The sequence below is a fragment of the Vitis vinifera genome, chromosome 6 (assembly GCF_030704535.1).
Source record: "Vitis vinifera cultivar Pinot Noir 40024 chromosome 6, ASM3070453v1".
Classification (NCBI taxonomy): Eukaryota; Viridiplantae; Streptophyta; class Magnoliopsida; order Vitales; family Vitaceae; genus Vitis; species Vitis vinifera.
In genome coordinates, this window is record NC_081810.1 from 7,279,453 (window position 1) to 7,296,525 (window position 17,073).

A 17,073-nucleotide genomic window follows, 5' to 3' on the forward strand; every position below is an offset into this window, starting at 1 on the left:
GAAATGTAAAAGACAATCTTATATTATTATTATAATATATTACAATATATTATACTTTAATATAATATATTTGATTTATGGGACAACTGTGTTTTGGACCTAGTTGGACCCAAAAATTAAGTTTTGGTCTATATAAGTTCACCATTTAAGCTCAAGACTTAGAAAAAGTGTGAAAATTGAGAAGAATGATATGAATTTTTTATATTTCCAAAAATGACCTTTATTGATTATGAAAAAAAAATAGAAAAAAATTTATTTAAATTTTATTCATTTTGTAAATCTCAATAAAATTTAATTTAATTTAGTAATTTGAAAAAAAATACACCATTTTCCAAAAAAATAAAAATAAATTATTATTATTTAAAAATCAAACATCTTGAAAAATATATATATTTAAAACTATGTTTGTAAAAAATAACTAAAAACATGTCAAAATTATTTTTTTTAAATAATATATTTTTTTTAAATAGTTTTCTAACAATAATAAATTTTCAAAATAATTATTAAAAAAAATTAAGATAAAATTTTTTATCAAACATTGTGATATAAAATATTTAAAATAGTTTTGAAGGGTATATTAGTCTTTTCACATTTTATATCCTTCTCATCAATTATGTAACTTTTATGGGTCAAATCTTAATTTTTGGGCCCAACTGGGTTTAAAACACAATTGTCCCTTGATTTATTTATTTACAAGTATTATATATATTAATTAATATCATATTTTAAAATTTTCATCTTATATATTATTTTATTTAATTTTAAGTTATTTATAAATTGTTTAAAGTAAATAACTTACCATTAACTTATTATTTTTTAATAATAAATATATATAGACAACTCTTAAAATTAATTTAAATTATTTCATTAGTAAAAAATAATTCACTCATTGTCTTTAAAGAAGTTATTTCTTTCTATCTAAGGGATTCACCATACAACTTGTAAATTTAATTTTCAAATAATTATTAAAAATAGATCAAATTCAAAATTCTTATTAGAATAAAAAAAAAAAGTGATTTCATTGAGAATGATTAAAAAATATGATACCAATTATTGTTAATTGTTAAAAATTAATAACTCAAATTAATTTTCAAATATTAAATTGTTAATATTTAAAAATTTGATCTTTAGAATTACCATGATAAAAATTTTGCAATAGTGATAAGCAAAAGACTAGATGTAAAATGAGTATCAATAATAAATTCACATGTGGGCTTTTATTAAACATAATGAAAAAAAAAATTATTACTCTTAAAAAAATCTTTTCAAACATTAAATGAAATTCTTCAAATTTGCTAGAGTTACCATAATAATTTTGAGTTAAAAAAAATTATTTGAATTAAAAATTGTTGATCACTATAAAAAATAAAAATAAATTCATATGTGAGTTCAACTTTTATCTAACATAACAAACTAAATAGTTTTTTTTTAAATATTAAATCATAAATATTTTATGAATTTTATCTCCAAAGTTATGGTGAATATAAAAATAAATAAAAGTAGTATTTAAATAAAAGATTAAATTGTGAAACCAACATCATTGACAGTAGTGCACCACACGTATTCAACTATAGTATATATAAATGTCCTGAATCTTAAAGCAAATGTATTTAATATTTATAAAGCAAAAATTTCTTATACTTTTTATTTTCTTTTACTTTTATTAGAAACTCTTTGAGATTAAAAGGAATATTATTAATTATTTGAAAACATTTTTTAAAATAATAGTTAATTATTATGTTTGACAGATGGAAAACCATTTTCTCAATTTTTTTTATATTTCTAAGTATTGTATATTTATCTTTAATATAGAAGTTCTTAAAGTATTTTCTATATTCTTATTATTTTTAAAAAATATTTTTAAAAAACTTATAATATTTCCAATTTACTCTCAAAATTTAGAATAGAAGATGGTCTTATATTTCCAATTATCCAACTTTCATTATCAATTATCCTATATATTTAAGTTTAATTTACAAAACCATGTTATGTGGTGGTATGCAAGAGGCAAAAGTAAGGAGGGTTTCCCAAGCCTATGGAGGGCAAGCCAAAACCTGAATCCTTTTGATTATTGATAGAATTAAATAAAAAAATAACATCTAATTCTTTTTGTAAAGGTAGAAATAACATCCTTTTGATTATGAATATTTACATACAAATATAATTGAGTTCTCTTATAATTCAAACCATATCTCCTATTCTAATTCAAACTAATAATTGACTTTTACTCTAATTAAAACTCTATAGTCTATTATAATTCAAACCAATAATAAATAGATAAATATTAATAATTAAATTAAGGATAAATATCTAAATTATTTATATTTATTTGGATGATAAAAGATTTTCAATATTTTGGATTTATTTTTTTCTACCTTCTCCTTCATCCACTTTATTTATGGATTTATTCTCTTCTTCAAATGTGTCATTTTTTTGTTTTTCCTTTTTCCTTTTATTTTTTTAGGAGTTTATGGGTTTCATAGTAACATATACAATAATATATAAAAGCTATCTAGAATTGAAACAATTATGCTTTAGGAATAGATAAAATTGATAATGAATTTAAGGTCCACGAAAGATGTGAAATCCAATTCAAAATTTAACAAATATTTGTAATTAAGTTAAAAGATATATATTTTTTTTTTATAATGCTTAAACTATCCAAATACATGGAAATTGTATAAAATGAATTTATATTGTGATTATGTTGTATCATCTACGATGCACCCTACTTGTTTTTTTTTTTTCTTTTTTTCTTTAGGCTTTTATTCTCTAGTGATTTATTTTTTAAAATGTTAAAAATAAATAAATTAAGCCAACGTGCAAAGTGAAATCTTGATTTGAAAAATTTATTTCAATATATAACTTTAAATTATTTTTCAAAATACAATTTAAAATGATAAATTTTAAAATTATTTTTTGAAATGATTTTAACATGATTTTTTATTTCATATAATAACAATATATATTGTATGAAAAATCTAAAATATATGCAAAAAAAAAATCTATAAAAAAAACAGTTATTGCTCTCTTTTAAATATATGAAAATTACATTTTTAAAATGCTATTATTAATATTAAATTTTAATAAAAGTTTTATTAATTAATTTTAACAAAATTACTAAAATTTTATATTATTAATAATAAAATAAAATAGGAAAATAAAATTAAAAATAAATTCAAATTATAGAAAATATTTGTTTTTACTTAACATTTAACTTGTTCAATTATAAAATATAAAAATTAAATTAAATAAAAAAGTTTAAAATTAAAAAGATATAACTAAAAGTCTATTAATATCTCTATTTTGCTTTCCTCTTTCAAATTTTTTTAATAAAGAGGGAAATAAAAAATATTAAAAAACTTTAGAAAAGAAATTAAAAATGTAAAATAAAAGTGATACTTGGAAATCAAAAGAGAAAGTAAAAGAGTAAAAGTAAAGAAAAAAGAAAATAATATATAAAGTATTTTTTTTCTTTCAAATTTCATATCCTTAACATCAATTATATTAAATATTTGGACATTAAATCCATTATCTATCTGAACTAGCCCCAAATTATAATTGTTCCTTTAGAATTTTACACACAAACCAAATAATAAATTTATAAAATTAATAAATATAAATCAAATGGTAATACAAAGTTAATGAAATGTGAATAAAATAAATAATTTAATTTTTTTAATTATTTAAATATATTTTTAATATTTTATCAATTTTAATAATATATAAATTCTATATGATTAAGAATGAAAATATCGGTAATCATGGATTTATTGGTACTTCGATTTTATGGATATATCATAGATATTTAGATAAATATTTTGACACAAAATATCGATAATATAAAAGTTAATAAAAATTCTAAAAATATTAAGAAAAATTCTAAAATATTATATAAGAAGTAAAAATAGATATTTTAAATTTATTTATTTATTTATTTAAAAAATTTGATATATATAATTTGTCATATTTGATAATAATATCTTCTATGTCCATAAAAAAATATAAATTTTATAAGTGTATATTTATTATTAAGTTGCATTATATATTATTTTATAATAATATAATAATAACATGTCCAATTTTAAAATAAATTTAATATTAAAATTATGATCTATTTTAATTTAAATGTATTTAATGCTATGAAATAAATAATGATAATAAATAAAATCAAATATAAAAATAAAATAATTAGGATTAAATTTATTTAATAAAAAAATCAATAAAATATTGATAAAATATCCAAAAATATCGATTGAAACATGAAAATTTGATGAAATATATCCCAAATTTTGTATCATTATCGATAAATATCCAACTTTATTCGATAACTTTTTTATACCATGATTATTCAACGTTTCATTAACTTTATATCATAAGGATTTAGCATTTGATGTGATATTTACAAAACACGTGTGATCCAATGATATTTGGCAAAGGCTTTAGCATTTGACGTCATCTTTACAAGACACGTGATCTACTGATGTTTGGTAAATTTTAAAGAAGGTTTCTAAAAAAAGGAAAAAAGAAAAGATAAAAAAAATTAAACATTTACTCATAGTATCAATAAAACACAAATTTGATAAGATGATAAAATATAAAGTTAATGTGATGTAAATAAAATAAGTAATAAAATTTTAAAGAGAATTTTTATGAAAAAAAAAAAAGAATTTTTTTTTTTACTTTCTAGAAGTTCTGCTTAAAATATTTACATGAATAAAAGTTTCGTAAATATCATATTAAATGATAAAATCTCAAAATCAAAATTAATATCTATTTTTTTTGGTTAAAAAAATAAACATTTACTTATTATATCAACAAAAATACAATTTTGATAAAATGATAAAATATAAAGTTAATGATAAATAAGTAATAAAATCCTTAAAGGACTTTGAGGAAAAAAGAAGAAGAGAATATTTACTTTCTAAAAGCTCTTTTTAAAATACGGGTATAAATATTTCATAAATATTAAATAAAATAATTAAGAGTAAGTTTGGTGATAATTCTATAAAATGTTTATCAACTTTGAAATTTTTTATTTTTTAAGTATTAAAAAAATTTGAAAATACTTGTTAAAATTACCGTTAAACGTAATCTGAATATGTATTATAGATAATTTTTCATATTTTTAAAAGTATTTTTTAAATTTTATCAAATATTTTATTTTTATTCAAAAACACTTATTGGATTAAAAGCGATTCTAAGAATCGATGACTCTAAAGTTCAAAATCAAATTAATTAATTCTGATTGAATGCAAACTCATGTTTGAATTGACGATTTTGTTTGTATACTTTAAATTATAATTTTAATTTTGATTCTACCTAAAAACAACCTTAAAAGCTATTTCTACTTTTAAACCATTAAATTAAAAAAAGTTAATATTAAAAACAATCAATTTACCCGAATTTTACGTGGTTCACTTTGTTAGTAACAAATTTCAGCATAAAAAAATATATAAACAAAACCAAAATTTTAGGCTTTGTTTGGTTCCCGGAAAATGCTAAGGAAAGGAAAAAAAATGTAGAGGTAAATATCGGCTTTTGTTTTTATTAGCTATAAATGTTCCCTTGAAAATAAAAAATAGTTATTTACTCATATGTTTTATTTGTATTACATGAGGAAAATTTTATACATAAATCTTATAATTATTAATAAAAAAAATAATAGCAAAGACATTTTATGAGCAATGTTTTATGTCGAAAAATTCACGTTTTTCAACAGTTTTTTTATTGGATTAATTTATTTTATTATTTAACAAATTGATAACCATTTAAGACAAATTGTTGATTTTATTTTCCTTCCATTTTTCCTTACATTTTTTTTTTTTGTGGTTAACCAAACAAAAGAAAATGAATTCTTTTTTTTTTCCCTTAAATTTTCCATGGATAACCAAACAAGTGAAAAAAATTATATTCATTTCCTTACCTTTTTCTTTCCTTCCATTTTTCCTCCCAGTTTTCTTTCTCTCGCATTTTCTGGGAACCAAACAGAGCCTTAGGCTTTGTTTGGTTCCCGGAAAATGCTAAGGAAAGGAAAAAAAATGTAGAGGAAAATAGTTTTCTTTAGTTTGGATGACATGGAAAATAAGATGGAAAAAAAAAAATATAAAGGAAAGTATGAAAGAAAATATTGTAATATTTTCCCTATTATTTTCCTTAAAAAATAACAAGGAAAATAAGGGGAAAAGAGAAGGGCAAAGGGGGGGGAGGGGAAATTTTATAGGGGGATCTATTGTGCCCATTATTTTTATCAATTCTGCTCAGCCTCCTCTCCTTTAGGACTTCAAAGCACCTTGCTACTGTTAAAGGCGAGAAAGAATTTTATACAATCCAGCAATTTTTTTTTTTTTTTTTTTATTTTTAAGAAAAAACCAAGGCAATTTTTGGAAATTATTTTTGAAAACAATTTTTGAAACTTGAATTATTCTTAACCAGTTTTTTTTTAAATCTTTTTTACTATACTTTAAATATAATTTTTATATGTAATATTTTACCTTTTTCTATTATTTATCATTATTTTTAAGGTATTTTTTTTTAAAAATAAGTGAAAGTAATTCAAATATATTATTTAAAAATATCTTTGACATACCATCAACTTTGAAGTTCTTCTGGGTGACTTCATCCTGAAGTTCTGCCATTGCTCTCCCTTTAACGTGTTCTTCAAACTCAATTCATGTACCTATATATATGGATAACAATAAATTTTTATGCAAGTGATTCGCGGATGTAAATCCAGTCGGGTCATTTAATAAAAAACATTTATAAAACCTATGACCTCATACTAGTGTAACAAAGCTACTATAGTATAGTGGCTCTAGGGTCGAACTCTGGGATGGGTTTTCATTCTACCAGTGATATACTCATGATTAGGAATTGAATTTAATGATTTCCTTTATAAAAAACTTAGAGTTTAAAAGAAAATAAAATTTGTTTTGAAAGTGTTTGAAACTAAATTAACATAAACTAATTAAAAATGGAAGAAAGAAAGTCTCTCGGAGCTCAGGATTGTTAGGATCAAGTTTAGAATGCAAAGTGGAAAATTCCGGATTTTTCTCCTCGCATTGGGGATTTAACCTATAGTTATTTCCCGAACCGGTATAGGTTTAACAATGAAGATTTAATCCATAAAAATCAATAGAAATGGTAGTCAAGGTCCATTAATGGCTTTAGACACTATGGGTCTTCACCTTGAACCACTTTCCAATGGCTCGTACATGATAACTAATGGACTGATATGGATCTAGCAATAAGCATCCACAGAGACCTGACGCTTACCATGTATTGGCCATTCAAAGTGATTCTAAGGGATTTAAAGCAAAACTTTGGATTTAAAAGCCATTTATGAACTTCAACTACCTGTATTTAAGGCATGAGCGTTTTCCACCTTGCATCTGGACTTTTCACCTAGCTTCCATCACTCCAAGAAACCAAAAGTTTAGCTTCTCATCCTCTGAGAAAACATCCTCAGAGGTTGTTTGGCTTCCAAGAAAAAGAAAATAGTAAAGAAAAAAGGGAAAACGAGAGAGCTCTGTATATTTTTCTAAGTGTAAAACATAATACGCGTGATACCTCCAAGAGGTGATTTCCACCCCTTATATAGTTTTTACAAAAGCAAAGCTTGTGATTGGCTTGTTACAAGGAGAAGAAAGGAAATTACATCAAAAAATACAAAAGAAAATATCTAAAGTGGAGTTGGCAAAAACAGAGGAAAATTCGCACCACGCATGGGGTGTGCGAATTTTCGCACACCTGAGGGGGGTGTGCGAGTTTCGCACACCATTCGCACACCATTTGCACAGCTAAGGGGGTGTGCGAATTTCGCACACCATTCGTACACCTGGAACAGTTGTCTTCCGAAGGCCATATCTTCCTCGTTTCAGCTCCAAATCGTACACGGTTTGAAGCGTTGGATTCTTGACTTCCTGAGCTTTGAAATGGTATATAGCATGTAAAAAATGGACTTCGAGAAGTGCTCCAAAAGTGCCAAAGAAGACTGCAGCTGCCGTCCTCTATTTTCCTCCTTGCTTCTCTTTGCTTCTCTTTGGTTTTCTTTGCTTTTCTCCTTTGGATGGCTTGTCTTAATGATCTAAAAAGATGTCAAAAACACTAAAACTAGCCACAAATATGATTAGGAGTCATTGCTAGGTCCTTAACATGCCAATTGGAATAAAGATGAAGAATTACTACACAAAAGTGCTTAAAACATAATGACTTAAAGGTGTAAAATAGCACTTTTTGGGTAGTAATCACTCCCCCCAACTGACACATTGCTAGTCCCTGAGCAATAAAGGAGAGAAAAAGAAAGAAAAATAGATAATAAAATAATTTACAAAATCATGCTGATCACTCCAAAAAATAATCAAGTGGCATGATTGGATCAAACTCTCACATGGCAAGTCAAGGATATAAAACTCAATCATCAACAAGAGTTATCAAATAACTTACCTATCACAACTTGCAAAGAGCGGGCGTTATGCAAATTTGAGTATCAAAATAATTTCCACTCCCAACGGATCAATTCTTAATCTTCCACAAAAATCTAAGTGTTAAGGTGCTTAGTTTCCAGTTATAGTATGTCAAACTATATTCTCCCCCCCAACTAAGGTTTTTCTCTAACTTTAGCAACACTAACTCATATATAAAAGGCAAAGAACGAACCTTTTTTTTTTTTTTAGGTACTCCACCCATCCACCCATGTAACGAGTAGTAAGGTCGGTGACTCCCAACCAGTAAAGGCTTAGGGCACTAGGCTTTAAAGATTTTCACCATATACCCCTCAGACCTTGCTCGGGTTTCAAAGCAAGTGAAGCAAAAATTATTCATAAGACACATTGGCCTTTTATAAGGTGTCCCAACACTAATAGAATGAAGTCAATGGCACCAAGTCGAAAATTTCCTAAATTTAGGGGGGTGAGAAAGTTTTCCATCTTATAACTGGAATCTAATGTGTTCAGTGTGTGAAAAGATTAGAGTGGAAGACTTAAGATTGAAATCAAAAGGATCTTCAACAATTTATCAACTTTAATAAGCATAATACAAACTCTGAGACTATGACAATAAGATAAGAATTTAATTTCTCCCATTTACTTTTGAGAATTTATCTTTGAGAAAACAAAGAGAGTTTGCAAAAAAAAAAAAAAAAATTGTTAGCAAAATAACTTAACCAAAAATTCAACAAATTACTTCCTCAACTCTCCTCCCAACTAGGATGAACATTGTCCCCAATGTTCCAAAAGCAAGAGATAATAAAAGGGAGGAAGTGATACCTCCTAATAGTAAGGGAGTCTGAATGAACAGGAGAAACCACAAGTTGTATAAGAAAAGAAAATTCATAAGATTGATGAATAGAGGAAATAAAATGGAATAGCTAAAATACACAAAAAAAAAATGTCTATATAAACTGAGAGAGTACAATATACAAGATAAACATGAAATACATCCAATCCCAGTATAAAAGTGGTCCAAAATATATAAGACATCCAAAAACGTAGCATATATATACAAAAAAAAAAAAAAAAGGAGAGGAATCATCGTATGATCAAGTAGTAGGCTCCTCTGGTGGATAGGAGGGGTCCTCCGCTGCAACTGTGGAAGGAACCGCTATAGGTGGAGCTGGTGGTGAAAGACCGAGGTGGTGCTGAATCTCACAGAGAATGAAAGTCTGCTGGTCCTGCTGAAGCTGGAAGTGGTCCATTCGCTCCATAATGGCCGTCTGAGTAGTGGTCAAAGTCTGGAAAGAAGCGAGCAAGGCACGATACTCTGGACCAGGGATAGTAATGGGCGACTCTGATGTAGGAGGAACAACAGGTGGGGCATCAGATGATGCTGCCTCCGGTACTGGCTGTGGAGGGTCTAAAGTGGACGGAGCAGGAGGGACTTCCCTTGGCTCGGGAAGTTCTGGGGACTGGCGATGGAGCCATATCTGAGTCCATTGGTCAAGAGAGAAGCTCTCTCAACAATGGCGGCGGGGCTCTGAACGAGGGTTTGCAGGAAAACCCATATGCGCCAAAACATGGCATAGCAGCCGAGGGAAAAGTAAAGGCATGGAGTCTGCCCTCGCAAGACGCCGCGTATGCACCTTCTCCTCAAAATGGAGGAGAGCGGCCATAATCAAATGATAGGGGCCAAAATAGTAGCCCTCAGAGATACGGAATAATGCCTCCATAATGGCCCCTCGTCTCTACACTTTATGCTGAAGAGGAAAAAGATTGGCGCGAAGCACCACATCAACTAGGAGCATCTCTGGGGGAAGCTCTCTCCTCAAAATGGTCTTCTGGGAAGATGTCCCTCAAGATAAGACACGAACCATGTCCCACTCAAAAAGTGGGGCCCAACGTCTAAATGTAGCGGGATCTGCTGGTGCAAAAGGGATATGGAAGGCATCGACAATCTGCCTAGCCCCCAAAATACCCTGGCGTCCATCAATGGTAAAAAGGATCGAGGCTGGTACCGGGACGCCACGAGTAGTCATAGACTGGTAAAAGTCTAAAGCTACTCGAGGATAAAAGAACTGGGGCAAAGTCATAAAGGGTATAAGATGGTACCTCTCAAGTAGGCAGTATGAATCCCGCAACTCAGGCTGCTGTCGCATAAGAGAGTGATCGAAATATGCCTCGACATGAAAGTCTCTCGATCGGCAATCGGAGTTGCCCTCAATGGGCAAGCTGGGTCTAGGGCGCCTGGCGGAAGAAGGCTGAGACTGTGAATCCCGAGGTGCTCTGGAGGACTCTCCTGGCTCTGAAGTCTTGACTTTCTTTGTAGAAGGACTCCGAGGTGGAATTTGTGGAGGGGCCACAGACGTGGCAGATGCTCTCCTCGTATGGTATCTGCTTTGAGGGGCAGAATCAGGTAAATGTGAGGGTGCATCTAGTGGGGCCCGCATAGGGGCGACTCTCTAACTGCTCTAGGGAGTTGTGGTAGATCCTCCTGGGGTCTTAGGCATGATGTAGCGATGAAATGAGGCTCAGAGGTTTGGGATTAGGGAAAGTAGGGATGGAAAAGCTGAAATTTTCGCACAGGGTACTATTCACCCGCGCGTTTGAAGAATTGTGGCTTGTTTGAGATGGTGAAAATTTGTGGCCTTTGAGGGTGGGAAAAGCTGGCTTAGGTATGAAAAAGATTTGTCATGGTGAATAGGCTTGGAAATTGGAGCTTTTCAAGAGGAAAATTGAAAATTGGGAGCTCCCATGGTTGGCGGCAATGGGTTTCTTATGAAGAAACCATGGCTTGAATGCTTATGGTTTAGGCTTTGGTTTGGTAAGAACAAGGTTTGGGATTGGATTGTGGATGGATTTAGAGGGTTGGGTGAAGATTTGAAAGGATTTTGATGGTGGAAGGAGGTGAAATTGCCGAAAATGGGAAGTGGTGAATAGTGAATGCGCGGCTATGGAATGGAGCTATGGAGATGGGCTGCCATGGTGGTGTTGATGATGAGGAATGATGAAGAAGAGGGGCTTTGCGGATGGAAATGGGTGATCGGAAGAGAGGTTTTGAGAGGATTGAAGAAGAAGCTAAGACTTTGAAGTGGAGAACATAGCTTTTAAAGAGAAAAATGAATTTCGCACAGGGGAAAATGGTGTGCGAAATTTTCGCATACCTGTGATTCTCCAAGACAGAGAGAATGGTTTTGAAAATTAGCGTAAAAAAACGAATTCGCACAAGGTTCGCACAAGGTTCGCATTCCTATGAAATTCGCACAAGGGACCGAGAGCATGCAATTTTTGAAAAGTGGTGCAAAAGCAAATTCACACAGGGTAAGTGGTGTGCGAAATTTTCGCACACCACAAGGGGGTGTGCGAATTTTGCTGAGTCTTGTCTTTTCTCCCCTGTTTTCCCTTGTTTTCACCAAGACTTCATTCTTCAAGCCTTCCTACCTACATGTTAACACAAAAAATAGAAATCAAACCACATTAGAATGAAATTAAAGTCAAAAATAGAAATCAAAACATGCATAAACACAAGAAAACATTAGATTAAACTAAAATCAACTTAAAAGAGAACAAAAAGAGGATGAACTTTTTAGTCTTTGGAGAGACTAAGTTCAACCATGAACCAAGTGTTTTCATGTTGGAGGTGGATCAAGGAGGATGAATTACTCCTTGTCTCGGGAAAAAGATTTGATATAGGGCTTGAGACGATGCCCATTAACTTTGAAAGTTCGAGTGCTATTGAAGTTGAGTAGTTCCACTACTCCATTTGGTTGCACTTCATGAATTATGAAAGGACCCGTCCATCTTGATTTCAATTTTCCCGGAAAAAGATGAAGCTTAGAGTCATAAAGCAAGACTCTTTGCCCCTTGGCAAAATTCTTCTGATTTACCAATTGATCATGCCATTTTTTCAACCTCTCCTTTGCAATTTTTGAATTGAGGTAAGCATCATTCCTTATTTCCTCCAATTCATTCAAATCCAAACATCTTTTCAACCCGGCTTTTGTCAAATCCATGTTGAGTTTTTTGATTGCCCACCATGCTTTGTATTCAATCTCCATTGGAAGATGGCACGCTTTGCCATAAACAAGGCGATAAGGAGACATTCCAAGAATGGTCTTGTAAGCGGTCCTATACGCCCATAAAGAATCTAGGAGCTTAATAGACCAATCCTTCCTATTCACATTCACCACCTTCATTAATATATTCTTGATCTCCCGGTTGGCTAACTCAACTTGGCCACTTGTTTGAGGGTGATAAGGTGTAGCTACCTTGTGCTTAACCCCATATTTGGCTAGAAGAGTCTCAAAAGGTTTATTGCAAAAGTGGGTTCCTCCATCACTTATAATGGCCTTAGGCACTCCAAATCTTGCAAAGATGTTATCCTTGAGGAATTTAAGAACCACCCTATGATCATTGCTCCTACATGGGATTGCTTCAACCCACTTAGAGACATAATCCACTCCCACCAAAATGTAGGCATGTCCAAATGACATTGGAAATGGTCCCATGAAGTCTATCCCCCAAACATCAAAGACATCCACTATCAAAATGGGGTTCAAGGGCATCATATTTCGGCGTGTAAGCTTACCAAGCCTTTGACACCGATCATATCCCTTGCACATAGAGTGGGCATCCTTGAAAAGAGAGGGCCACCAAAACCCTGATTGGATCACTTTCATAGCTGTTTTCTGGGAGGCAAAATGACCTCCACATGCACTATCATGGCAATGGGAAAGAATTCCTGATTGCTCTTGTTCAGGAACACATTTCCTTATGAATTGATCCGCACAATATTTGAAGAGAAAAGGCTCCTCCCAATAATAGGCATGGATCTTAGCAAAGAAATGCCTCTTGTCTTGGGCACTCCACTTGCTTGGAACTTCCCTAGTAACCAAGTAATTTGCAATGTGAGAATACCAAGGAGCTACATCTATTAACATGAGAGACTTCTCAGGGAAGTCATCATTGATAGGCAGACCATGTGAGTCATGTGCTATCACAAGTCTTGACAAATGGTCAGCTACCACATTTTCTACTCCCTTTTTATCCTGGATTTGGAGATTGAATTCTTTGAGCAAAAGGATCCATCTTATCAATCTTGCCTTGGCATCTTGCTTGGTTAGCAAGTACTTCAAAGCAGAATGGTCAGTGAACACCACTATAGAGGACCCTACTAAATAGGCACGAAACTTATCCAAGGCAAAAACTACTGCCAACAACTCCTTCTCAGTAGTTGTGTAGTTCCTTTGAGTCTCGTTCAAAGTTTTGTTCGCGTAATAAATCACATAAGGCTTTCCATCCTCTCTTTGCCCCAAAACAACCCCCATAGCAAGATCACTTGCATCACACATTACCTCAAAAGGTAATTTCCAATTTGGGGCTCTCACTATTGGTGCAGTTGTGAGGAATTGCTTCAATTCCTCAAAACTCTTCTGACACTTCTCATCCCACACAAATTTGGCATCCTTTACCAAGAGTTCACAAAGAGGCTTTGAGATTTTTGAGAAATCCTTAATGAACCTCCTATAGAACCCGACATGTCCTAGGAATTGCCTAATTCCTTTAACATTTGTGGGAGGTGGCAACTTAACAATTAGCTTCACCTTTGCCTTGTCTACCTCAATGCCATTTTTAGAGATTACATGTCCTAAGACAATGCCTTGTTGTACCATAAAATGACACTTCTCCCAATTTAGCACTAGGTCTTTCTCAATACATCTGTGGAGAACAGCTTCTAAGTGCAACAAACACTCCTCAAAAGAACTTCCATATACAGTGATGTCATCCATGAAGACTTCCATGATGCGTTCCACCATATCACTGAAGATGCTTAGCATACATCTTTGGAAAGTTGCAGGAGCATTACATAAACTAAAGGACATTCTCCTATACGCAAAAGTACCAAAGGGGCATGTGAAGGTTGTTTTTTCTTGATCTTCCAAATCAATCTCTATTTGGAAGTACCCCGAGTAACCATCTAGAAAACAGTAGAAAGAATGTCCTGAGACTCTCTCAAGGACTTGGTCCATGAAAGGCAATGGGAAATGGTCCTTCCTAGTCACTGAATTCAACCTTCTGTAGTCTATACACACTCTCCATCCTGAGGTAGGACGTGTAGAGACTTCCTCCCCTTTCTCATTCTGGATCACAGTGATTCCAGATTTCTTTGGAACTACTTGGGTGGGGCTCACCCACAAGCTATCTGAAATGGGATATATGATCCCTGCTTGTAGTAGCTTCAGAACATCACCCATCACCACCTCTTGCATGTGAGGATTCAACCTCCTTTGGGGCTGCCTCACTGGTTTTGCATCTTCCTCCATGTAGATATGGTGGGTGCACATCAAAGGACTAATCCCTTTCAGATCAGAAATTTGCCATCCAATGGCTTTCTTGCATTTTCTGAGGACTCCCAAAAGACTATCCTCTTGATCACTTGTGAGATTTGAAGAGACCACCACTGGACATTTCTCATCTTCCTCCAAGTATGCATACTTCAAATTAACAAGAAGTGGCTTCAAAACAAGCTTTGGAGGGTCCTCCATAGCTGCTCCTTGTGAGTTCTCCTTATTGAACAGTGGTAAGATCTCTTCCCGTCTCCTTCAAGGAGACATGATAGCTAGCACATCAGAGGGTTCAGGTAACCCTTCTTCAAACACTTCAAGGCTTTCATTCAAGCTCTCTTCTAAGCTCTTGTCACAATGCTCTTCAACCAAGGTGTTGATCAGGCACACCTCCTCCAATCCTTCATCCTCATCTAGGTGAAGATGCCTCTTGCAAAGATGGAATATGTTTAATTCCAAGGTCATGTTTCCAAATGTGAGTTGCATCACCCCATTTCTACAATTGATGATGGCATTGGAGGTAGCCAGGAAAGGTCTCCCAAGGATGATTGGCACGTAATTGGCTTCCTTAACAGTGGGATCAGTATCAAGCACAACAAAATCCACGGGATAGTAGAATTTGTCCACTTGAACTAGAACATCCTCTATCACCCCCCTTGGGATTTTGACAGACCTATCAGCTAAGGAGAGAGTGATGGCTGTGGGCTTCAATCCTCCAAGTCCCAGTTGCTTGTACACAGAGTATGGGAGCAAATTCACACTTGCCCACAAGTCTAGTAAAGCTTTCTCCACAAGTGTCCCTCCAATGTTGACTGCAATGGTGGGGCAACCCGGATCTTTATACTTAACTGGAGACATACTCTGAATGATAGCACTTACTTGCTCAGTGAGGAATGCATTCTTTGTCACATGTAGCCCTCTCTTTACCGTGCACAAGTTCTTTAGAAACTTTGCATATGTGGGAACTTGCTTGATCATATCAAGTAAGGGTATATTCACCTTCACTTGTCTTAAGACTTCAAGAATTTATGATGAATTCTTGATTTCCTTCTTTCCATGTAAAGCTTGAGGAAAAGGGGGAGGCATATGTTTTTTCATCATATCTTCTTTAATCACTATCCTCGGCTCTTTTTCAATGCTTGATTTGGATGCACTTTTCTTCCCACTCTCCTCTTCTTGGTTATTGCTCTCTTTAACCAAGGTTTTCTTTGACAAGAGTTCTTCATCTTGCCTCACCTTAGGCAAGGGTTGATCAACCTCCTTTCCACTCCTCAAGGTGATCACAGCTTTGACCTCCCTCAACTTTGAAGAATCCCCCTCTTGGGTTTCAACTTCATGAACACCCTTAGGATTTTGGCTTGGTTGAGAGGGGAACTTTCCTTTCTCATTCACCGTGTTGAGGTTGGTAAGCCTAGAGATGGAGTATTGAATATTATCTATCTTCTGATATAGATCATTTTGCATCCCATCCATTCTCTTATTTAGAGAACTCTCAACATTCTCAATCTTTTGGTGCAATTGGGAGTTGATTGCCCTTTGTTCACCCACAAAGTCATTCATGACTTTACTTAGGTTCGCAATGGCTTGCTCCACTGAAGAGGTTTGTTGAGGTGCTTGAGTTTGGGCTTGCGGTTGGTATGGAGGTGGTCTTGGTTTCCAAGAAAAATTTGGATGGTTTCTCCAGCTTGAATTATAGGTGTTTCCATAAGGTGCATTGTTGTTAGGCCTAAATTGCCCCACAACATTGGCTTGATCACCTAACATCTCCCTCACAGCTGGCATGGTTGGGCACTCATCTACCACATGATCACATGATTGGCAAATGGTGCATAGCATGGCATGGGCTTGAGTCTCGGAAATGGCTTGGACTTCATGCATCTTTTTCAACTCAAGTTCTTCCAACCTCTTTGCTATTGTTGCCACCTTAGCTTTCATGTCCATGTCTTCACTTAACATGTACATTCCACCTTTTGGATTTATAGGAGCTTTCATCCTTCCCAATTCCTTTGAGTTGGGCTCATCCCATCCTCTTGTTACCTCAGATACATAACTTAAAAAATCCATGGCTTCTTTCGGATTCTTACTCATAAAATCTCCCCCACACATGGTTTCAAGAATTTGCTTCATGGAGGAAGACATCCCATCATAGAAATAGCTCACCAAGAGCCATGATGAGGACAAGCATTGATGGCCTCCATATACCTTTCCCAACATTCATGGAACTTCTCATTTTCTTTTGCAGAAAAGTTTGAGATTTGTCTCTTCAACCCATTGGTCCTATTGGTGGGGAAAAATTT